Source organism: Hemicordylus capensis, chromosome 1, assembly GCF_027244095.1.
Source record: "Hemicordylus capensis ecotype Gifberg chromosome 1, rHemCap1.1.pri, whole genome shotgun sequence".
Classification (NCBI taxonomy): Eukaryota; Metazoa; Chordata; class Lepidosauria; order Squamata; family Cordylidae; genus Hemicordylus; species Hemicordylus capensis.
This window is the reverse complement of record NC_069657.1, coordinates 416,586,899-416,612,015: the sequence shown is the minus strand read 5'-3', so window position 1 is coordinate 416,612,015 and position 25,117 is coordinate 416,586,899. Positions and strand designations below refer to the sequence as shown.

The following is a 25,117-nucleotide window of genomic DNA, read 5'->3' as shown; positions in this document are numbered from 1 at the left end:
ACATCAATCATGATATTAAAATTGCTGTTCAGAGCTAAGTGACAATTGACTTTGAATAAACCTGACGGGGGATATAATCAAATGCTCTTTTATGTTACATTGGCATTTCAGCAGGCTATGGAGGACAGAAAGAAAGTGAAAAAGTGGGGGTGGGGGTGTGTGAAGCTGAAAGACCTGCCCTCCAACAAAATAATTTTATGCTTGCTTAGTTCCTGATTATTTGTTTATTAACATTTTCTAAACTGGATTACCACCAAAATACTGAAGATTACTTAGAAGTACATTAAAACCAACTAATAATAGCTGCAAAATAAAACAGCAGGCTACACTGAAAACAGCTCTATAATGCGATATTTTAGCGTAACTGTATTTGTATAGCAACAAATTTGTTTATGACATCACAGTAACATATTTTGTGCTTCGGTTTTATCAAATGCTTCTTGCTAGCATAGACACTGCTGGCTCCTAGATCCTATCCACTCCTCCTCAATCTCCAAAAGTCAGTTTTCACAAGCACCACCCAAACTCTAATGTTCTCTCCTCTGAAGTAAACTGAAACTGGGGAGACTACTCAGAACGTACTCCTTTTCAGAGATCAGGTAATACACTGCATTGGGCACAAGAACATCTACGCTTTGTATCAGCCGCACGATTAAGTAGGCACTTCTGTGCAGAGTGCGCTGTCCTCAGAGATATTTTGCTTTTCTCAGATATCTCACTTTTCACCACAATATCAGGTGAAGACTGAACATATCTTGTCTTCTGTTTCTTCAACAGAGATGTCCTGGAATTTGTCATGTAAGGATGATGCAAAAATGCTCCAAGTATCAAAGGGCACTCAGCGGTCTGTCTAGCCTTAGGATATGAAATCAGAGTTGTCTCAATCATGATTGCCTTCAGAATTTCTCAGACGTTGAAGGGAACAGAAAGGATGTTGGTCATCAGGTCTTAATTATATTATTCAATCATTTGGAAGTAGAGTAGTAAGCAACTCTCAGCATAGAGAATGTACTAAAGAGTGCACAGTACTATATTTAGTTAAAGGTCTTGTTCTTGTTTTCAAGTGGCACAGCGAGGATTCCTCAGACATTCTTCTATGCTGAGAGAGCCTTTGGAATAGTTAGTTATTGCACATGATTACAACTGTTTCTTCAAAATAATGGACATTAAGCAATTCACCAAGACTACCTATTTTCTTCATGAAAATACAATCAAAATCAAGTCTGCACTCCAGAATATAATAACAATGACACAAAGACAGTAAATGTTTGAAATATTAATATCACTTGCTCATACATGCATCCTTTTCAGGTGATGACTTGCTTGCTTGTGACTTGCTTGTGTAAATGAACCATGACAGATCAAATACTACAAAAAGAAGACAGTTCACACATTCATTCATCAATCAATGATTATGAGTCATCAAATGTAGAGTAAGTAAGTCCCAAGATATCAAGTGATGTACATGTATATGGGTAAGAAGTCAACTCATACTTTATTTATAATATTTAGACCCTGCTTTTACTGTACTCAAGGCAGCTTATAACAATAACAGAATAAGTGGGCCAGCCAACCCACCAGCCTAAATGCAGCAGGGGTGGAAAAGAAGTGGGCCAGCTGACCGGCTGGCCAAAAAGCAGCACGGGTGGCCAGAAAGTGGCAGGGCGGTTGGGGAGGAAGAAAAAGGTTGGCTTGGTGTTGGTGGGTGGGAGGGTGGGTGGGCTGGCCAAAGGTGCAGATGCTCTGAGCCTGGTCCAGCTAGTCTAAAAGAAAATCTGTTCCCTTTATTATATGGCAGTCTGTTATGAACCAATTTTAGGCTTATTATTATTATTATTATTATTATTATTATTATTATTATTATTAATTCCATTTCTATACTGCCCTTCCAAAAATGGCTCAGGGCGGTTTACACAAAGAAATAAAAAATAAATAAGATGGCTCCCTGTCCCCAAAGGGCTCACATTCTAAAAAAAAACACAAGAAAGGCAACAGTCACTGGAAGTACTGTGCTGGGGATTGATAGGGCCAGTTACTTTCACCCTGCTAAATAAAGAGAATCACCACGGTAAAAGGTGCCTCTTTAGTAAAAGGTGCCGCTTAGTCTGCAAGTTATGTGAATACTTCACACAGTGAATATTTAAAATAATGTCCATGCCTCGACTGCTCAAAAATATGACCATCAAATATGGATACATGGATCACTTGCATTTACACCACCATCAGATAAACGGGCAATCCACATGGGGTATTACTTGATTAGGGATATGCCAAAACGCAATTCAGTGTCCGAATCACCAGCACAATCCCTTTAAAAATGAGGGCTTCCAAAGTCCCTTTAACAAGCAGGAGAGCAGGTCCATACCTGCTCCTGTTCCCACTTGCCACCACTTACATAATCTCAGCACTCCTGGATATCTTCATGCGCCGGCAGAGTGTCTCCCACCTGCCCCTGAACATCATGCCAGCATGCATGTGTGGCATGCCACAAATGGCCTCCGTGCATGCATATAACACTTGATATATGTTATAACCACCATATAGAGCAAGGGCTGCGATAATGGGTCTTTCCACATGGAGATAGTAACATGCAGACATGCCTTTAACTGAAGATGTTTGAAGTCTATTAGAATGAATAAAGGATGGATATTTTAAGGCCTTCTAAAAACTTTCCCAACCCTTTCCTAAAGCTTGATTTGCCACAAAATGACCGTCTGATTTCATATATTTTACTCCATACTTTATTTATTTTTATCATATTTTTATAATGCCTGATATGTACATCTCTAGGCAGTGTACAAAATTTAAAACAATATTTAAAAATCAACACAGATTAAAATACAACACAATTAAAACAGTAACAGAAAACAATTACTAAAACAAATTATTAAAATTAAAAAGCCTGTGAGAACAGGTGAGTCTTGAGAGTCTTCCTGAAAACAAACAGAGAAGGTGATGCTCTTATTTCAGCAGGGAGCGTAAGCCCTACGGCAGCCACAGAGAAATGTTTTCCAGCTTCCCATGTCACTCTGTGATATTCACAGTGCACTATTTCCATGCAGGGGGTGGGGAGGGGGAGACATTGCCTTCAGCGTAGGACAATTGCATCTTTCTAAGCTGCTTGAATTTTACATTAGAGTTGGAGCTATATGTGTGGCACCATGTTTCAATATTGCTATTTTGAAATGTTTGCAGATTCTAGGTCAATAAGCATTCTTTTGTCATTTGTGGCCAATTACGGGAAAACAGCATCTCTTTTGTCATATTTTTTAAAAGTGATCTATATGACAGAAATATCGGCCACATTTGAAAAATGCAGTCGATTGATGATGTTTCTGTTATAACTATAATAGCTCAAAGCTACCAGATGGTTAAGGGCACCATTAGGCACGGAACTGGGGGTCCAGGTCTGTGTGCCCACTCTTCTAGAGGATGCCATGAAGTAGAAGTGTGTGCGTAACTGGAAAACCTGGTTTGGCTTGAATCGAACCAGCCTCGAGCTGAACTAGGTCCAGTTCAGTTTTGTGCACACTTGAACAAGGCCCAGTTCAGGTTGAACTGAGCTTGGTCTGAATGGGCTCGAAGTTCTACAGGTAAAGGGGAATGGGGGAGCAGGGGGCTTCGCTAAAACTAGTTGGGGTGGGGGTGGGAGGGGAGTAAATGTTTACCTTAAAAGTGCTGGTGGCTGTGGCAGCCAGAGAGACCAGAGCAGGTAGGGCTGGTTTGGACATGTGCACAATAAAATGGTCAATAAAATGAGGTCAATAAAATGGTCAATAAAAGAGGTCAATAAAATGGTTCCAAACTGTCTGTACTGGCAGGCGGAGCCATCATTGCCACTGCAGCCACCGCCGCAGCCAGCAGCACTTTTAAAGTAAACATTTACTCACCTTCCACCCAAACTAGCTTTAGAGAAGCCGCCTTTTCCCTGCTTTACTGGAAAATGGGAATCCTTACTGGATTCCCCTTTACCCCTTGAGTCAAGCCGGCTCAAACCCGGGCCTGGTTCTATGCGAGCTGGCTCGCACACCCCTACCACGATGTTCCCCAAGGGAAAAGAGGGCACCTTTTATATTTCTGGAATGGCTTGTCCTGGAGCTCTGCAATTTGGCACAGATGTAGGACAGGTTATCAGGACTCTGTGTTTTGATGTTTAAGCAGATTAGTAAGACCATTACTTTTTAATGATTTTTCCCCATAAATGTTTTTCCCAAAAAGTCCCATAAATGGCTTGTTTCATGGAAGAAAATTACAAAAACTACTAGAACTGAAGCCTGCCCTTGGACCATCATTCCACCCCCATGTGGAGGAATCTGCATACTGCCTTCATTAAAAAGGGTAAAACTCATCCAATTATACCCCCCTATTATATTTCTAGAATGGTTTGGCCTAGAGTTTTGAAATTAGGCACAGATGTAGGAGAGCAGTATGCTGTGTATTGATCTTGAAGCAGATTGGTCAATTGATTGATTTTTAATGATTTTGTTTGGTTTTTAAAAGACAAAATGTGCAATAGGTGGCTTGTTTCATGGTAGAAAATTACAAAAACCTATGGAACTGAAGCCCCCCCCTTGGACCATCATTCCACACCCATGTGAGGGATTCTGCCATTTGCCTTCATAAAAAGTACAACATGACACCCCTCCTTTTTGCCCAAATGCTTACATTTCCAGAATGGGTGGGCTTAGAATTCTGAAATTGGGTATACATATAGCCCAATAAGGCAAAATAATATTTTTATTTCAAGGAAATTGGTCAATCCTGTGATTTTTAATGAATTTTCCCTACTTCAGTAAAGCTGGCAGAAAGAGTTATTTCTATCCATATAGTACTTTACACCTAATGAAAGTGGAACTAACTGTTACATATGAATAAAGAAACAAATTTTTATTTTATTTTTTACAAATGCACTATGCTCAAGGTGGTTTGTGATCCAAAAGGTCTGATTGAGAACTGTGAAGCAGTTAGAGACAGAGGGTGCTTATTTTGCTGGGGGTGCCCCATAAGCTCATTAGGTCCAGGGTCCAAAATTACCTAGCTGTACTTCTGCAAATGGTTATGTAGGCCAATCTTACAGGGTACAGAAACCTAAATACTTTTGGGATGGGTGAGTGAAACAAATAAATGAAAAGAAGGATGAAAAAATAGTATTCTACGCATTCTAACTTACTGGATCAAGGAAATAATCTTGATTTGGATTCAAATACTTATATAATAAAATGACTAATTTGATACCTGTTTTTATTTTTTTTGCCACCCCATTATACCCACTACTGGTAAAACAAACAGGACATTTTAGCTTTAATCTTCTTACTACATAACCCAAATAACTTCAGTCATGTTTGCATTAATGTTGCATTAATCATGTTGTTGCGTATTAATGAGTTTTCAGGCTATGCTAATTACTGTCATAGATTCTGCAGCAGCCCATTAAATATACAAATTACAGAATTAAAGAGCCAGAGCTCTTCATGATTAATCTTTAAATGGAGAAAAACTAATGATGTCTGTACAAAGTTTCTCTCTACTTTTGGCTGACTGAGCCCAATGAGCAATCAATTAGACTATTTGAGGAACAAGAAACCCCTAAGACATCATAAGATTATTTTAACATAGTTATTCAAAAGACATTGGGGATAAAACCTCTTCAGATTTTCTAATACACAAACATTCATAACATCTTCCAATCTTTAAGACTTTCTTAAGTGTCTACAGGCTTACATTCATTATCATGAACCCACTGGAAGCAACTGCCTCTGTATGAATATAGTAAATCAATCTTCTCTTTTTAGCAAGGACACCAGTCCTGTTGCTCTCTAGTTAAGAAGATTTACAGCAAACCTTGGTGAAAACAAAGGCAAGATAAGTTTAGAGTCATTTGATAAGATTTGATGTATTAGAAGCACTTTCCCCCTCCTACTCCTGAATGATGTTTTGTTTAGGAAGAGAACAATGGCTAGTGGTTAGGGATTGTAAATTAAGAGAAATGGATTCTGCACCAAGTTCTGCCACAGACACAGAGCAGAACATTAGTCAAGTCATTTAACTTCTTCTGGCCTAATTACATGGTCCATCTGTAAAATGGAGGTTGTTACTTGCCGTGCATCTAATAGTTAACATATTGGCTATTAAAAATATTAATACTCATTGACTTATTTTTAATATTTTATTTTATTTTTAATTATTGTAACATAGAGATAACCAGTGATGCACTGAATCAATGCATGTATTACTTATCTCTGGAAGGATTCATAATGTTGATATCTGTAATAGTTGCCAGTTGGACTACATGAATAAATCACCGAGATATTATTTCCCTCAGCAGAAAACAAAAGAGAATTTCAGTAAATATAGAAAAAGCAAGTTGTTGCAATTCTAAGTCTTTGAAGTTGGATGTGTTTACTGGATGAAAAACCTGCATAGCCAGTGAAACCATTACTTAAGAATACTCCACAACTTAAAGGCATTTCCACATTGCCATTTCAGCCCATAGTAACAGCAGGGCAAAAGTTTCAAACCCAGGTGAGGTGGTCACGGCAGCTTAGCTGTGTAAATAAAACACAGACCAAATTGGTTTTTGGCATCCCACTGCAGCTGCACTAAAAGCGATGTTTGTAGTACTGCACCCAAACCTGCTCATACCATCTTGCCACTAACTGACATGGCTGGTTGGATATCAGCACATGAAAGAGGTAGTTGTGAGCATCTAAGGAGCAGGAAGTATCCTACTTAATATCAAGACTCCATTTTCATGAAGGCAGAAGCCTGTTTTGCATTTGCTGCTTGATAGTAATGTTTCCCCCTGACCTGAGAAGCACTTAATTACTAGAGATTAGAGATGTGCAAATCAATTAGTCAAATTGATTTGAGCTTGAATTGGGATGATTTGAGCAATTCAAACTCAAATCGAATTGCCCCTAAAATGGAAGGCCTAATTTGAGTTCAAATCAAATCAACCCCGATTTGACTCAAATATATTCAAGTTATTTGAATGCCATTTTGAGGCCATCCCCCCCCCCCCCCGAGGAGAGCAGGTCTACCAATTGGGATTGGCAGGTAGACCAGCCCTCCACTCTGGATTTAGTGCATCTGCCCGCCTCGGAGGACTGGTCTACCCGGTAGTCCAATCCTCCAAGGCAGGCCAACATGCCAAGTCCGGGGTTGAGGGCTGGTCTCCCCAACGCCCCCAATTGATAGACCAGCACTCCCTCGGGGGGGGGGGGGAATAGCACTTGAATCACTCAAATCAATTTGAATGATTCGAGGTCAATTCATTGAGACAGCCAGCCAAGCCGGCTACATCAATAAGCCGATTCAAGGATTTTGCAATTTGATTCAAGCTTGAATCAAATTGCAAAATCCAATTCATGCTCCTCTCTACTAGAGTTTCTGTTAATTCTATGTATGCCTATCTGTGAGTCTTCGGAGAAAGTGAAGCTTAAACATTCAATGAAAAATATTAAAAGCAGTAGGAACTATTGTTGTAGCTCTATATATTTGACTAAGGAAAGAGATGCAACACACTCACCCTTATGGGAACTTAACAACTTTTTTCTTCTTTTTTATTGTGGAAAGGCCTAAAGGAAATCCTGGGAATTGTCCTGGTTCAACTTCCTTGTTTCCTTCAGCAAAAAAGTGAGGTACTGTGCTGTTGTAAGGATTGGCTTGCTCTTTGGCCAAAATATGGAAGACAGAAGAGGACGGGAGCCGGAATGTGGAGGCACAATTGCCTGCAGCTGTTTTGGGGGCTAGCAGCCGCTACGGTCACAGATAAACTTCTTTCTACATAATGCCTTGCTAAGAGGCAAGCATATGGTATGCTTGCTAAGAGGCAAGAATACCAAGATATGCTTCTCTATGGAACTGTGAACTTCAGCCACTATAGGTTTCAATTGCTGTATACATAATGAAAAAGAGATCTCAAAGTTGACTGCCTTTCCAGGGCTGTATGACTCTTGTCTGCTTCTGATCATTCCCTTGAATAAAGAAACAGATCAGAGCTTGATGTGATTTCAAAGTTTTTTATCCTGTGATAATATATCATGTAAATAAAGTATCAGTGCTAAAGAAATGCAGATTATGGGTGGGTTCACACAATTAAAAGGATCCTGGTTAAAAAGTTAATCAGGATTAGTGAGCCAAGTGAAGCTGATTTTGTGAAACCAGAATTTGAGGGCAATCCTGGTCAAACCACTCCAGTTAGCCCCACATTTAATCACGACAGATAACCAGGCTTCTGATTAACCTTTTAGACAGGATCATTGTGATTGTGTGAACTCAGCCTAAGTATTACAAAACTACATGAAATAAACAGTTTTCTTATTCATCACATTCATAGGGCTTAACTATACAAGACTTAAGTCATCTTGTAGCCATCCAATAAACTAATTGGATATCTATAGTTTTCATTGTTATATTTAGAGTAAACCTCTATTTAATATTGGCTTCAGCAGTACAAACACTACACAGGAAAAAAGTAATTAAACTGACTTGAGGGAAAAGACCATGACTAGAGCTGGGTAAAATACAAATACATCAAAATTAAAGTCAGTGTAATGGTCTGAAACGCAGCAGATTTAGACAACATGTACCAGATTTAGCCAAGGAAAAATCTGAGCACATAAGATTGGAGGAGTTGAAGGTGCACGGTAAAAGAGAAATTCTGCAGCAAGTGAGGCTGTTTATTGATTAGGCTAAGCTCATAGTGAATAAAAGATTAGGAGTGATCTGAGACAGATAATAACCCAAAGTTGGGAGTGCAGAATGATGAGGAAGCAAAAGCAATGGGTACAAGGGAGACCTATTGAACTGGTTTCCAAATCTCCTCACCAGCATGTAAAGAAGTCTGACTTGCACACACTGGTTTTGTCTCTTCTTCATTCTGCTACGTGATGTGACCCTCCTGGTTAAAGTGGAAGCATAAACATGAGTTTAAACCAGAAAAGACGACAATGTCAAAGCAAAAGCTCAGCAAAACTTCAAGTCAGGAACTCAGTAAGAATTCTGCAAGTCATGGCAGGAGTGCAAGATCAAGCTACATCCAGCCTAACCCAAACTTTCAAAACAGAACAACGAACTCAGCAACAAATCTGCCAAATGCTAATGATTCAACCAAGGAGGCAATAATTGAAAGTAAGAAATATACCATATTTCATCCAGCAGTGTTTGCAATGCCATTTCCCCCTAATTATTCTTGACACAGTGACCTTCTTCAGTGGAGACATAGAACAGTTTGCTTTGTTCAGAACAAACTTATCACAGTTTGGTGTGGAAATCTATTTGGTGTAGGGACTGTGAAAGTCTCATGTGAAATTATAAAGCTGTGTAAGAAGTTAGGATAAAACTATTTTATTTATAGTTAATGTGTGTATAGACTTTTGCAGTATTTCCACTAGACCCGAGTATGGACCAAACTAACTACCAACATGCAATTCTTATTGAGATACGTAATCTGTATATGACAGAATGTTCTCAACTCAAATATTCCCTATCTTGCTATAGGGTGTTTCTGTCAAGACTTTTTGCTGCCTGCTTCACCATCATTAACACTCTCTCCCTCTCTCTCTCCCCGCCAGGTCTTTGGGGTGGGGAAGGCTGAGTGCACTAGCACTTGCGCACAGATGCTCTGTGTGGGTTTAGCTTGTTTATAATAATTTGCCATCTGATACCAGTTTTAACTGTGTGCAAACTGCTGTTCTCACGAGAAGCTATACCCAGATTTAACTTAAAGGCTTAACTTAAAGGCTGTTCTTACGAGAAGTGACACCCTGGCTTGGGCAGCCTAGGCTGGCCTTGACTGCCCGTGAGAACCAACAGGATCCCAACAGGATTGCAGAGCTGCCACACCGCCAAACCCAGCCCCATAGCCTGGCTGTTAGCCAGGGTTAATAGTGCGAGCACACCCTTAACCTGGCTACCAGAATTGTATGTCTGCTTGGGCGGTCTGCAGTCCAAGTTGACATAGAGACAGGTGCCTAGAGCACCCATCTCCTGGGGGAATCCCCAATGCACTGCACTCATCATGCGGTGCATTGAGGGATATCTGGAGGCTGGGACACAGACGGGTGCTCTAGGCACACATCACTGTGTCTACCTGGGCTGCAAGCAACCCGACCAGACACACAAATCTGGCAGCCAGGTTAAGGGTGTGCTCGTGCTCTTAACCCTGGCTGCCAGGCTACAGGGCCAGGTTTGGTGATGTGGCAGCGCTGCAATCCTGTTGGTTGTCACAGGCAGTCAAGCCCAGGCTTGGTTGCCCAAGCCTGGGTGTCACTTCTCGTGAGAACAGCCTTTAGGTTAGTCACAACTAAGCACCACTGAAATCAATGAGACAAGTTAGTCGTGATGACTAATTTAAATTCCATCAGTTTTAATGGGACTTAGTCTTGGCTACCTTAATTTGATTGCTGTTTGGGAACTTTCTCTCGTAAATAGGGACTACTGGAGTATATATATTTTATTATTTCTTTAACATATTTTTATACCGCCCAAAACACAAGTTCTCTGGGCGGTTTACAAAACAATAAAAGCAACCAGCAAAAAGATTAACACATTTCAACAATTAAAAATTAAAAAGTTAAAACTATTAAAACACAATTAAAACAATATCTAATTAAAAGCCTGGGTGAACAAATGAGTCTTGATTGCCCTTTTAAACATTGTAAGAGATGGGGAGGCTCTTATTTCAGCAGGGAATATATGCAGTTCTTGATTTGGAAACCAGGTATGACAGTGACTTGCCTCACAGGGGTGAACAAAGACTGAATGAAATTGAATCGTGCAACAGTCTGCACACAGTTAAAACTGGTATCAGATGACAAATTATTATAAACTCCCCCCCCCCCACCGCCCGCAATTTCTGGCCAGCTTTCAAGCCATCCCATCCCCTCCTGCCACTGCCTCCTCATCCCGGAGGCTGGGCCCGCCGCTGCCTCCTCTTGGTGGAACAGCCGCCCCCTCATCCCAGCAGCGAGGCCAGGCCTGCCGCCGCCTCCTCATCCCAGTAGCAGGGCAGGGCCCGCCGCTGCCACCTCCTCATCCTGGTGGCTGAGCCGGGCCCACTGCTGCCACCTCCTCATCCTGTCGGCCAGGCCAGGCCTGCTGCCACCATCTCCTCATCCTGGCGGCCGGGCCAAACTCGCCACAGCCACCTCCTCATCCCAGAGGCCATTTTCTCCGTGTCCCAGCGCTAATCCTGCAGCTTCTCGCGAGAGCTGCCACGCATGGGATTAGCAACGGGATTAGTATACAGATCTCACAAGAGCTGCCACGTGATATACGGATCCCGTGTGATATACAGATCCCGCGTAATATGAGAGCTGCCACATGATATACAGATCTCGCGAGAGCTGTCATACGTGACATACAGATCTCGCGAGAGCTGCCATGCATGGGCTTAGCAACTAGGAGAAATAAATATATAGATAATATGAATGATGATGGAGCCTAGAGCACCTGTCTCCTGGGGGAATCCTCCAGTGCACTGTGCTCATTGTGTGGTGCACTGATGTATATCCAGAGGCCAGGACACATTGTCCTGGACTCCAGAGATCCGCACTAGGTTGACGCAGCATGGATCATCTGGGAGAGCAATCCACCCTCCCAGCAACATTTACTTCACTGTCTGCAGGAAAAGTGAGTTGGAACCAGCCTTCCCCCTGTCCCCCACCTGCCGGTCACGTGAAAAGCCTCTTAGTCTACATGCTGCACCCTATCTCTAGTGATACTGCCAAAGTTTGTAATTGTCTAGTTCAAAAATAAATTGTGTTGGCCTGTAGTGTTCATATATCCTTGTAATGCTGAAATATGTGGCAGGCATCCCACCCCCACAAAGTTCTTGTCCAGCTTGGTATATTAAATTAACTTTTATGCATAAAGCATACATTCACAGCAATCCGAGCCTGGAATCTCTTACTTTGCCAATGCTTCCCAATGCCAATTTCATTTCTTGGATCTTCTATAGCAATGGGCACTCCAGTGAGCATCTTTGAAAGTATCCACTGCCACTGGGACAATGAGGACATATATTTAAAATGGGATTTTTAAAAACCCAATGGATTTGGCAGGGAAGCCATTGGCACAACCTTATAATTAAGCCACCAAAATGTACCCACCTATAGATAAGTTTACAGTGCCTTTTTAAGACTACCAAAATCTCCCAGTTTAGGAGCTCACACCTTCCTAGGCTGAGGAGTTCACACTCTTCAGAAAAAGAAAAAGAAAGAAAACCATATAAGGAGTCAAGTCCTCCTCCAGCTGGGTAAATTTGCACAAAAAGAGAGCCATTTCCCACAAGTTCACCTCGATTTAACTCCATACAGAGTGAACCAACTGGGGATTGTTTTAATGAAAGGTGGTATACAAAATTAACAATAAATAAATAACATTTGACAATAAATGAAATGGTGAATGTTGAGTTTCCTGCTAAGGCAAAACATGAGAAATGTCAAATAAAGCTAAAGGAGTTAGTCAACAGATTCACAACAGTTCTCAGTCCACTCATCCCCCTAAATTAGGATCTATCTCTGTGGTATTCTGTTCAGTTACAGAACTGCTTTTTTAAAAAATATACATTACATAAAGTCTGATAACAATCTGTGAAATATGGCTTGGAGTAGGTGCATTCTGGATACCCTTTAATACTGCACATGCCATTATTTACAAAGAGTGCAGATTAATGTCAATGCTATATGTAAAAGGTTAAGAAAAATGAGAATCCAAACAAAACCTTCTTCCTTGCAACGAGCATAATGTCCAGCTTCAGAAAAATGGGTCACTTATAGAGAATAGAGAACATAAAACAATTCAGAAATGAACAAGAGTGCATCTTCTCTACAATAATTCCATATTAGAAAAGGAGAGGATGGTACCAATGTATAGTTTATACCTAAGTGCATGGAGGAGATAATGGTTTATCCAGGGTTCCATGAGTGGAATGAAGTTTGTGGAAGGAAATATGCTTGCTCCTTCGATCCTATAGCAACTCCCTGCACCCAAAAAAACCTGTTCCCAAGGGTTGGGCAACCTCTGAAAGGGGGTGAGATGGGTCACAGAGCTACAGTGGCAGAGGGAAACTCTAGATTTTATTTGAAAATTCGTTTAAAAGCAGTTTTGGTGAAATTCATCTCCTGCCTCACCTCCTGTGGGTGAGCGTCGCCACTGTCACTGTGCTCCTCTAGTAGTAGCACGTAGGGAGGGGAATCCCAAACAGGGAGGAGGCCCACTCCCTGCCATGGTGTGTCCCCTGCTGAGGCTGGGCGCACAGTGGCAGAAGATGACATCACAATGGAAACCCTGAAGAATTCTGCACAAAGTTTGAACCCATTTCAAGGCCATTTCTTGGAGAGTGCTGGGCAGTCCAATCCACACCCCCATTTTAGGCTGTGCATTGATTTAATTCTTTAAGCGAGGGGTATTCCTATTGAATTAATTCATTAAGTGTGGGCACTCTTATTTTGTTAACTGGGCTTTGCATTGATTTAAATCATTAAGTGGAGCTTGTTCATTAAGCGGGGGGGGGCATTCTTATTTGATTCATTGGATTTTACATTTATTTAATTCATTACATGGAGGCCTTCTTATTTCATTAATTGGGGTCATTCTTCACTTTTAATTGCCATTGGGATATTCAGTTGTTGAGGGGGGACTTTGTGCTTATTTAATTGATTAAGGAACAGTTTATTGTGGCTACATCAGGGGGCAGTTAGTATAGCCAGTATGTCATTAGCCGGCAAGGCTAAGGACTAGGGGAAGACCCCCTCCCCTAAGCGGGTGGTGCCTCGGCCCAGAGAGCTCCACATTTTTGGGTGTCCACAGTTCATTTTAGATCCTGCTCAGGTTGAATCAGGAAGGTCCCACACACCGCCTTGATATCACCACCCCAGACAAAAAGCTCATTCTGTACACAGATTTTTTTTTTTTTTTAAAGAATGAGAATCAGAGAGCACACTGATTGGGGGCAGTATTAATATTGGTGGCATCCTGAATGCATTGGTTGAGGGCTTTCCCTCTTGATAGAATTGGACACGTTAACATCAACTGCCATGGGGGAGGGGACTTTCCCCAATTGGGGGCTTTCCCCAAGTGGCCTCTTGATTGACTCAATTGCTGGGGAACACTTGATTGGTGGCTCCATCAAGGAGAAGCTAAGAAGGGGCCCAGTGAGCCTGAAGGGAAGGTACCTGCCCTGGATCACAGAAGCCGAGTGTTTCTCCTCTTGTGGGGATGAGGAGCTGCTTGTTATGGCATGGATCTTGTCCCGGGGGCATTAGAGTCCAGTAAGCTGGCCCTCGTGGAGCGGAGTCCAGGACAGGTATGAGAGGGGGTGCAAAGAAGGCAAAGACTTGGGCTAGCAAACAGCTGCTACTCTCGCAATATAAGTTGACAGGATCCCAGGGGAAACAGTTTGTAAATGATAGGCATGGAGATTCATGTAAGGGCACACTAATCTACATTATTCAGAAGTACAGGAGAGACCTACATGAAGTCCTGTGGGAGTAGGGCGACATATAAACCCAACTAACTAAATAAATTAATCAATTAACTTCTGGCTACATGTTGGTCAGAGAGAGACCTAAGGAGGCAGGGTGCTCAGAGAAAGAGCGGGAGGCATTCAGTACTTTAACTTGGCCGGCCTCTTCTCTGGTGCAGGTTTTTCTCCATAAGGGAGAGTGGAGTACAGCTTTAGCAGACCACAAAAATCTCAGTGGGCTTTGGTGCTTCAATCTAGTCCCTTGTTCTGGGCCTGCATAATCTCATGGCTGTCTTGTTCCCTCATATGCAATAATCAGATCATCACCATGAGTCTGGACATGAGTCTATCGATTGTCCCTGAATCATGAGTAATGGTGGGGGCCAGCTTGTCCTTGTGTGAACAGCAGTTGGTTTAGCTTTTCATTCCATGCTTTCGCAGCTTGCTCTAAGCTATAGAGGCTTTTTTGAAGTTGGTACACAAGCCTCTCTTTCCACAAGCCTCTCTTTTCCAGGTTCTTCAAAATTCTTCCTCCATTTCTCCTCGTATTTACATCCAAGTGTAGGAAGGCAGTCTTTACATCCAAGTGGTCAACGTGCTTCTCTATGGCTGCTGCTCAGGTCCTGAGGGACCTGTGTTTCACAACTGGCATGAATGTCTCACTAGAATCTTCACCATACATTTGAGAGTACTGTATCCTTTGGCTAATAGCTTTGCCTTATAGCACTGTAAGTCCCTGTCTGCATATTGTTTGGTTTTAAAGACCCACATGGATCCTACACTCTTTCTTCCAGCAGCTTGTTCCACAAGGGTCCAGGTCTTGTTCTGGTGTAGGGATTCAATTTTTTCTTTGAGGCTTTCCTCCATTTATCAGCTTTGGGTTTACCATGTGCAGGGTCATCCCTTTTGGTATGTTCCCTAGAGACTGCACGATGGGATGCATGGGGTAGGCCTAGTGGTCCGGGGGCATAGGAATCTTTGCACCTGTACCAAGGCGCCACATATGAGATACATATAGTGATCCAATCTTTTCTTGATTGATAAGAGTCCATTCACACTTCTCAACTGACCTCATGGATCACTTACCAAGGTTAATCTGAGGAATACAACAATACAGTGGTCCCTCTACTTACGAAATTAATCCGTTCCGAATGTACATTTGTAAGTCGAAAAGTTCGTAAGTCGAAAAGCGGTTTCCCATAGGAATGCATTGGGAACGGATTAATGCGTTCCGGAGCCTAGAAAAAAGATCCAGACCCCCAGTAAGGCTTGCAAACTGCACAGGAACATTTCTTTTCAAGAATAAACAGGCAGTAAACAGGCAGGCAAGTGAAGGAAACCACATGTAAAATTTGTAAGTCGAGGAAACCCCATCTAAAAATTTGTAAGTCGAAAAAACCGCATCTAAAACCGGATCTAAAACTGCCGTTTGTAACTCGAAAAATACTTATGTCGAGTAGTTCGTAAGTCGAGGGACCACTGTATACTCATGCATGCATTTATAACTATATTTATACTGCCCATCTCCTAATAACATCTCCTAAGCATAGACTCTTCCGGTAACCTTTCACTCCCGATAATGAGTCAGGGTCTTTTGGGTGGAATCCGTTTGAGGCTGTGCATCCCTTTCTGAAACTGGTGCTGGATCGGGTTTCCTGGCTGGAATGAGAGATATGCAAGTCCACACTCCTGTCTTCTGGCAACATTGCAAATTTTCAGTAGCACCAGTTGCAGTCCTCATGGCTTATCCCCAAAACTTGTCTGTCGAACCTCCCCTCAGCCACACCATTCAATTCTGGTATCGGGACGTAGTCTCATGTTCAATCTCCCGTTCTTTCAGGAATGTGTTCATGTTGTTGACATGTGCTCGCCGACATGGCCAGACCTTAGTCTCTGAGGCTTTCTTCTTAATTGGTTATCAGCCAGTGCAACATACTCTTTAAACTTCAATAAAGGTGAGTAAGTGGGGCCTGGCCTTCTTCCAGCGGCTCACAACGTTCACTGTGAATCACTCCTAAGGGGCACTGCAAACTCTTTCTCTCTCTTGTTGAAGGTGGGCTCCACAGCATTGGAGGTGCTGTGATGCTTTCTCCTCTCCCTTATATGAGGTAGGCTCTACACCTTTAGCAACAGTCACATCTGGATGCAGCCCCTCTGCATGGCTGTATTTTAAAAACTTTGATTAATTCCCCCTTCACAAGCATAGGAGTATCTTTCATATTACAATGAGCATGCTAGATTGCTCTTTCCTTGTCAAGTCCAATTTGAGCAAGCCACCCTTGTTTAAGGCAGCGGCCATAACCAAGTCATACTTGTCTTTGACCCAGGCATTGCAGAGGGCGAGCCTCAGCCCGGCAGAGTATGGCCCCCACTCCTTCAGGATCAGGAAGGCTTCTTCAGTGGCAATGGCAGGGATGTGTGTGGGCACTGCAACATATGTCTGCTACAGTGGTAAGGGAGGATTCGAACCAACAGCTTCCTGCTCTCTAGGCAGGTTGCTTCCCTGCTGAACCATTAGATGGCTGTACATTAATAAAGTGGTCCTACTTTACTCCAATGAAGTGTGTCCTGTCTTCATGGGGGCTGGGGTGGGTGCAAGGTTTGCGGATGAAATAATGAGTTTAAGGGGGTGAATTCTTGTAAAGTTTTGAGGGGGGCAGTTTGCCACTGTGTGGTGATGGTGGCAGAAGATGTCATTTATTTATTTATTTATTTACAGTTTACGCTGTGTCTCAAAAGTCAGCAGTGACAGCATTTAAGTATCTAGCATCATTCTATGGAGAAATCTTCCAGTTGGCTGAGACGTTTCTCAGGATTTTTTCTCATTAAAAATGCCAAAATTTGCCACCATTTGCTGTCTGAGAATAATGGTGGAGAAAATGAGAGCTCAGTTTTGGATACAAGAGAGTATGTTGGAGAAGATGGGAGGAGCATTTTGTATCACTACTAGAAAACTGCTGATACAAGCAGGCAGAGGTGTCTTCCATGAGTGGAGCTCTGCTGATGGAAGGTGCTTCTGACCAATTTTGGTGGATTCTACTCTACAACTGCAGTGCCCCCACATCACATGTCATCCTGTCCCCAAGGGTCTCCTGATTGAGACTTGTGGGAGTGAGGTTGAAGGGACTACTGTGTGGTTGGGGTGCAATTTCCCTTGAGTGAGCTTCTTTCCACTCACACGTCTGGACATAAACACACCGTAATAAATAATGACTGAGGCTAAAAGCAGCAGACAGTTTAAAAATAAAAGATTATCTCTTTGTTTTTCTCTCTAAATTAAGTTGTAAGGAGCCTCTGTATAACTGAAATGTCTGCTTCCAGACAGATCTCTCACTTGCTCTGACCACAAAAAGACAACAAAACTACCCAAGGTCAGTCTTCATCCCACTGAAGACTGTTACAGCAATTTGTTTAACAGCTGATCAGGAGAACTTTACATAGATCAGGTAAAATATGTTAAAAAATAATCATCTGTATCAGCTCTACATATCTTTTGCTACAGAAATGAAAGCATAGAACCAATATAGTGCTAAGACTCAAAATATCAGCCCTTTAGATTGTTTTATAATTTAAATAATGGTTGGCATTTAAAGTCAGTGGATACAATCAAGCAAAAATCAAAGCTATTTTAAGTCCCACTGATTTCAATAGGGGAGAAATCAATGGGATTAAATATAGTAGGATCATGCCTAATGACTATAAATTATTGCAGCTGCAAAGAACTCGGTACCAGGTTGAGGCATTTTAGATCTGTTGTAATAAATTTGTTTCTAAGAGCAATTGCAAGATTACTTAAGTTATAAGAGCAGGGCAATAGTCAAACCTGGCTAAGGGAAAACCTCCTCCTGCTATCAATATTTCAGGCTGATAAAAAGCTGACCAAGTGTTATCAGTACTGTGATGAATAAAAGAAAAAGCTTTAAGCCATTAGCATTAATGGACTTATATAGCTAAATGCTCAATTGTTTCACTGGATTTTTTCCTCTTTTACCTCAAGGACTAAGCTTTCCTCCCTTTATTTATGATTCTTTTTTCCTAGACAGTTTAAAATTTGAAGTTTGCAATATAAGTAAATTTGGTAAACTCTCACCTGTTACAATTGGTATTCCATCTTAAAAAGAAAGAACAAACATGATAAATTACAGAGCTCTTTTTGTTGCCTGAAATACTGGGGGAACACAGAATTGCCTGCTTTTATAAAAACATAGATAAAATTGGCTGATATAATATCTTCAAACAGAGATTACCTTACGCCTGGAGCACAACTGACAGACACTCAGGCCTCTAGCATCTCAATGCATACTTGGGAATAGCTAATGAAGTGGTACTTTTCTATGAAGAGGCAGACCAGCTAACTAAAGAGTAGTACTTGAGTCAAGCTGTTTAAGCTTGGGGCATTAAAACTCACACTAGAAATGGCTTATATGGAACTTCTCATGGTCTCCATCTAGGCAGTAGTCAAATTTACATCTGCTTAATTATCAGCAATGCTAGAGCAGATCATTCACAGGGCCATGAAATTGCAGCTCATGACTACCATGCAAGTTTGGGAGTGGGAAACAGACCACAAACACTGTATGCCAGCCCTGGTGGTTGCCTGAAATCTCACAGAGCAACTACATTTCCAGATCTAGAGTTTCAACATGGATTTACAAACTGTTACTGTAAAGATGGACTTTATGATATTGATGTGCAACATACTATCCATTAAAGACTCTTAAAAATGGCTCCACAATTCATTGTTCAAGCAATATATGAGTGTTCAACTATGTAAATTAACATTGTACATTATTTTATTATATTTAATTGCAATTTCTTTCATTTCATTGTAATTTTTCACATTTAAAACAAAAACAGGTAATAGTAATTTTGTAGAGGCCAGTCTGGAGGATAGCAATAGTTGGTGATTATTAGATCAAAGACCTTAGTTAAATCAATACAGAAGGCCCTTCAACATCGATTACTATCCAATGCTATAAAAGTCTAACTGCTTACCTTGTGAAAAGTGCAAATGAAATGAACAGGCTAAAGAAGGTACATAATTATTAAAATTAAAAGCATATCTGCCTTTAGCCATCATATTTCTCACACCCCAAATGGCAGTCTACAAAGGTATAGTAACATGCCAGTAAAGTGCCTAAGAGTACTTCCATCAGCGGTTTTAAGAAATCAGAGTTTCATATTGCAAGCTTCTCTATTGTGTGCTTAACTTAATTTACAGTATTATGGATCTTCAGTTCAAAATGCAGACCTTACCAACTTCAATAATGGGAGACCCTTGATTATCACAGCAGTTACGTTCTACAATACCACTGTGAATTCTGAAACCATGATAACTGAAACCTTGTGCCTATGGGAATGATGGAGTTCGGTTTCTTGGTACATTAAAAAAGTACAAAAATTACCCCCAAAATGGGGGTGGGGGTTAGAAATAAGAGAGGACTACAGCACTGTACCTTGGCCTCTCCATCCTCTCCAATAATGGCCCCAAATTTTAAAAAATCCTCCAAATCCCACAAAAACATATCCCAACATGGCTCCACACTGCCTGCAGAAATGCCTACAAGCTGGAAATGCCACAATAAGTGTGAAATGTGTGCACAGAAACCATGAATGGCTGGATTCATCTTCATGATCATTGAAATCATGTATAAATAACTAAACCGTGAACAGCTGAAACTGCAGATGCAGAATCTATGATAACCGAAGGCCTTCTGTAATAATAATATTTTAAAATTTTATAATACTGTCAAGCACTGATAGTGCTTCATATGTTGTTGCAATCCTTAAAGGCCAGTGAATATTATTTTCCTCATATTACAGATGAGGGACTAAGGCTGAGAGGGAGCAGCTTGCCTAAGGTGACCTAGTGAGTTCACAGTAAAGGGAAGATTCAAATCAGGGACTTCTTAAATAAGAGCTCCATCTCTTAACCACTATGCTACATACCAGCTCTCAAGCAATCTCAGAGACAGAAACTGAATTATTCTACTACCTTTTCTATCCTACATCAGGGGCAGCTCCCTCATGAGGCGAAGTGTGATTATGGTCTCAGAAACTGAGTGTGCCACAGGGTGGTGAGTGTGGGGGCCCCACCCCCAGGCATCACCCCACTTGCCTGCTGCTGTTGCCCCACCTCATCTTTGTTGCCGCTGCTGACACTACCTCTTGATGGTCCCTCCTTCAGTTGCCTGATACAGCGCTCTTCAGCCAGGAACCCAGCGCTGATTTGCTCCTTACTGGCTTCTTCAGTGGTGGCATGCAGCACTGTTCTACAGTCGACTGTGCTTAATGCTGACTAGTCTCTCTTGCTCATCCTCTCTTTCTTTCAGAAAACCTATTGTCTGTCTCCTCCATTTCAGAAACAGACAGAGGTTTGTTGATGGAGGAGAGAGAGAGAGGGAGGAGAGAGGGAGAGTGTGTACTAACCAGCCAGAGAGACCAGCTGCCGCTGATGCTGGATGCAAGATGGGCATGCAGCAAAAAACAGAAAAGCGATATATGAATGCGATGAACATACAAACCACAATGAAATAGTCTGTGAAATGTGGAGACCATTGTTCAGCACAACATCATATGAAATGACACAAAGGTCAATTGCGTGGTTAAATCAACCATTTGTTTTATCATGACAGATACATACTCATGCGTCTGCCTTTTTAACATTGTATCCTGACTCATTTAATGAAACATTGATGGTACAATCTTATGTGTACTTACTTGGGAATGAGTTCCATTGAATTAAGTGAGACTTGCTTCTAAGTAAACCTACATAGGCTCATGTGCATCTAGAAGTACTTACTAATCTGAGGAACAACAAATTTGCAGCAAATGTATGGTACGGGATAAATATCAAATATTATGCACGTGCACACACAAAGGCAATGTCTATATGTGAATGCTTAACATTGCAATCTTTTGTAGTATTAATTTTTTCACAAACAAACCTGTATAGTATAATATTGCCAAAGCTAAATCCTGACTGATGGTTTTGACAAAAATAGCATTGTTCAGTCTATGATCTGATTGATTTTAGGCCATAAGTACTTAAACCTAATAAAGGACAAAAACATTTAATCCTCCCCTTCCTCCCCCCTCCTGCATTAACTTTGGTAATCGCTCAATTGATAAGGCTCATCATAGTTAGACAAGATATTAATTTGATCTTTTTGAAAGATCAATTAGGGGATGAAACATGCCCTGATAATATTCATAGGAACGTTTTCTGGTGATATTCATGACAAACAATCAGAATCAATGAATGCCTTCCCTTACATGTTTGTTCAATATGCTGCTTGGTAGTTCCATCATGACTGTCCTCTGTAAAAACCACAAGGCAGGAATGAGAAAACCACATCTTGTTGACAGGGTAGATAACAGACAGTATTTAAGGAAGTCTGAAGTACAGGGGTGGATTAAGTCTTTTGCCGCCTGTAGGCTGCCAAGGATTTGCTGCACCCACCGCCACAGTGAGGATAAGGGTGGCGAGGGGGAAGTCCCTCCCTTTTAATTCTAAAAGCCTCTGCTGCAGCAGGATGGGGGCACCGAAGGCCACAAAGCTATGGCTGTGTGGAGGGGGGCGAGGGGAAGGTTCCCCCGTTTACTTTAAAATGCCACTGTATGTCCATTATAGGCCCTTCTCCACACATGCGGAGAAAATGGGCTGCAGACAGGGGTGTGCACTCATTTGGGAGGGAGGCGGGGAGCTGGAAGGCTTAAAAGGCAGGGAGAGTCACTTCTGGCCATGCTGCGAATGCAGTGCTGGCCCCGATCTAGTGTCTGAATGGGACCGCATGGCCCCATTGGGAGTTAGATGGCCAGTGCTGTGTTCCCAGTGCGGCCAGAAGCGGCTCTCCCTGCCTTTAGGCAGCGCAAGCCAGTCCTGGTCGCGCTGCAAACACAGCGCTGGCCTCAATCCAACTCCCGAATGGGGCCGCGCAGCTCCGTTTGGGAGCTAGACCACACACACCCCATGTCTGATGTCAGACACAGGGGCGTGGCTAACCTCCCACGTCTGACTTCAGACACTGGGGCAGGGCAAGGGGGCTGCCACCGGACACGGCCCACCGGCAGCCTCCCTCCACCAGTGCTTATTGGCTGTATTCATATACATGTTTACCTGAAAATTACCTGAGGTCAATGTTTATTCAATGAGGCTTAGGCTTCAACGTTTAGTGCAATGATGCTGTCTTTTTCAGTGTATATAAATTAGTACATTTAAAAGAGCTAGCACCTCCCTTACATTAAAGATATCTAAAATTGGATTGGGTTTTAAAACTGGTGGAGCAGAGAGCAGAACCTGTGAAGTTGATCTCAAGACTCATTTGAGACAGGTGGTCCTTAAGATAAACAGTCTGAGACCATGTTAGGGTTTTAAAGGTTAGTCCCACCTAATGGTGCAGAGGGGAAATGACGATTAGCAAGCTAGAGGTTACCGGTTCGAATCCCCGCTGGTAAGTTTCCCAGACTATGAGAAACACCTATATCGAGCAGCAGCAATATAGGAAGATGTTGAAAGGCATCATCTCATACTGCACGGGAGATGGCAATGGTAAACCCCTCCTATATTCTACCAAAGACAACCAAAGGGCTCTGTGATCACCAGGAGTCGACACAGACTCGACGGCACACTTTACTTTACCAGCATTTTAAACTGAGCCCAGAAATGAACTGGTAAAAACAGGTTGCTCACCTGTAACTGATGATCTGGTAGTGATCCGTTGACATCCATGAGAATGGAGTTCTGCGCCTGCGAGGAAGCCTCTCGGTGTCAGGTTCTACAGCTCCTTTTTGGCGCCTGTGCCCCACCCCACGTGACCGCGTGGCTATTTAAGGCAGGAGGAAGTGCAGGCACCTCAGTTCCTTGAAGATGGCCAAAGCAGTCTGAAGAGTTGAAGCAGGTACGTTCTACTGTGCAGAGGTATGTTCTGCTGCGGAGGGGAGGTTCGGGAGGGTCTAATGGATGTCATAGATCACTACCAGATCATCAGATACAGGTAAGCAACCTGTTTATCTGGTTCGTGATCCATTTGACTCAATCCGAATGGGTGTTTGGTTAGCTCCTAAAGGAGGAGGGAGCAGTAGGTCTATTGCAACACCCTTTTAAGCACCGGTTTCCAGAACATAGATCAATTGTGTAATGTCTTACAAACAGCATTTCAGAAGACCAAGTGGCCGCTTTACAAATGTCCTGGAATGAGATACCGGACAAGAAGGCTGAAGAGGTACCATAAGCCCTAGTGGAATGTGCTTTTATAGACCGTGGTGCCTGTACCTTCTGCAAAATGTAGGCCTGGTGAATGGCCGCCACCAACCAGTGGGAAAGATGCTGTCTGGACAGGGCACAACCCATAGTGGCATCTTTGTAAGATATAAACAGTTTCTTCGACTTTCTGAACAATCTAATCCTGGAGAGAAAATAAAGCAGTGCCCTTCGGACATTTAAGGAATGGAGCGCCTTTTCTATGGCATGGCGGGCAATCTAAAAAAGGTAGGCAGTACAATGTCTTGATTGACATGGAAGGCAGTCACAATTTTCAGTAAAATGTAATGTCCAGGCATAGGAGAATTTTATCCGAGTAGAACTGGGTATAAGGCATATCCATCCTAAGTGCTGTCAGTTCACTCACCCTGCGAGCAGTGGTGATAGCCACCAAGAAGGCAGTCTTGAAGGACACATGTTTTAGTGTCGCCAAACTCATGGGTTCGAAGGGTGGTTCAGTCAGAGCAGAGAGGACCAGAGAGATGCTCCATTGCTCTAAAGGTTGGCATACTGGTGGATGGAGGTTAGTGAGGCCTTTCAAAAAGCTATTGCATAACGGATAGGAAAACAGCGCTTTGCCTTCTGAGCCTGGATGCCTGGAAGACAGGGCAGCTGGTGGATGGAGGTTAGTGAGGCCTTTCAAAAAGCTATTGCATAACCGATAGGAAAACAGCGCTTTGCCTTCTGAGCCTGGATGCCTGGAAGACAGGGCAGCGAGATGAACCCTTATTGATATGTTGGAGAGTCCCGACTTCTTCAGGGTTGTCAGATAAAGCAAGACATCCTGGATGGTAGCTTTTCTGGGATGTAATCCACGTTCTTTAGTGTAGGGCAGGGATTCTCAAACTTGGGTCCTCAGGTGTTATTGGACTTCAACTCCCATAATCCCCAGACTCAGTGGCCTTTGGTTGGGGATTATGGGAGTTGAAGTCCAATAACACCTGAGGACCCAAGTTTGAGAATCACTGGTGTAGGGCGTAAACCTTTTCCACTTATTGGCATAGTTCTTCCGGGTAGAAGACTTACGCTTATTTAGCAGGACCGTCCTTAACAGTTTATTTTCCAAGCTGTCAGCTGGAGAGTAAGAACTTCCAGGTGAAGAACCCATCTGCCTTCTTGAATTGGTAGGTCCAGTTGGTTCGGTAGTCTCTGGAAAGTATGAGACGTCAGTCTGAGCAAATGAGGAAAACACGCTTGGCGTGGCCACCAAGGTGTGATCAAAATGCATCTCACATTGCCGTTCAGAAGCCGAGCCACTACCCTGCTCACAAATGGTAAGGGGGGGACATGTAAGTCTGATGTAGTGACCAGTCCAATTGGAAAGCATCCCCCAATGATTGTGGATCGTGTCCTGCTCTGGAGCAGAACAGCTTGAACTTTGTGTT

At 42.4% G+C, this 25,117-nt stretch overlaps 1 protein-coding gene across 1 annotated transcript in view; it reads right to left on the bottom strand.

Moving 5' to 3' along the window:
• USH2A (usherin) overlaps positions 1 to 25,117 on the bottom strand; it is a 784,926-nt gene that overhangs the window by 552,122 nt on the left and 207,687 nt on the right. The gene's annotated exons all lie outside the window — the stretch shown is intronic.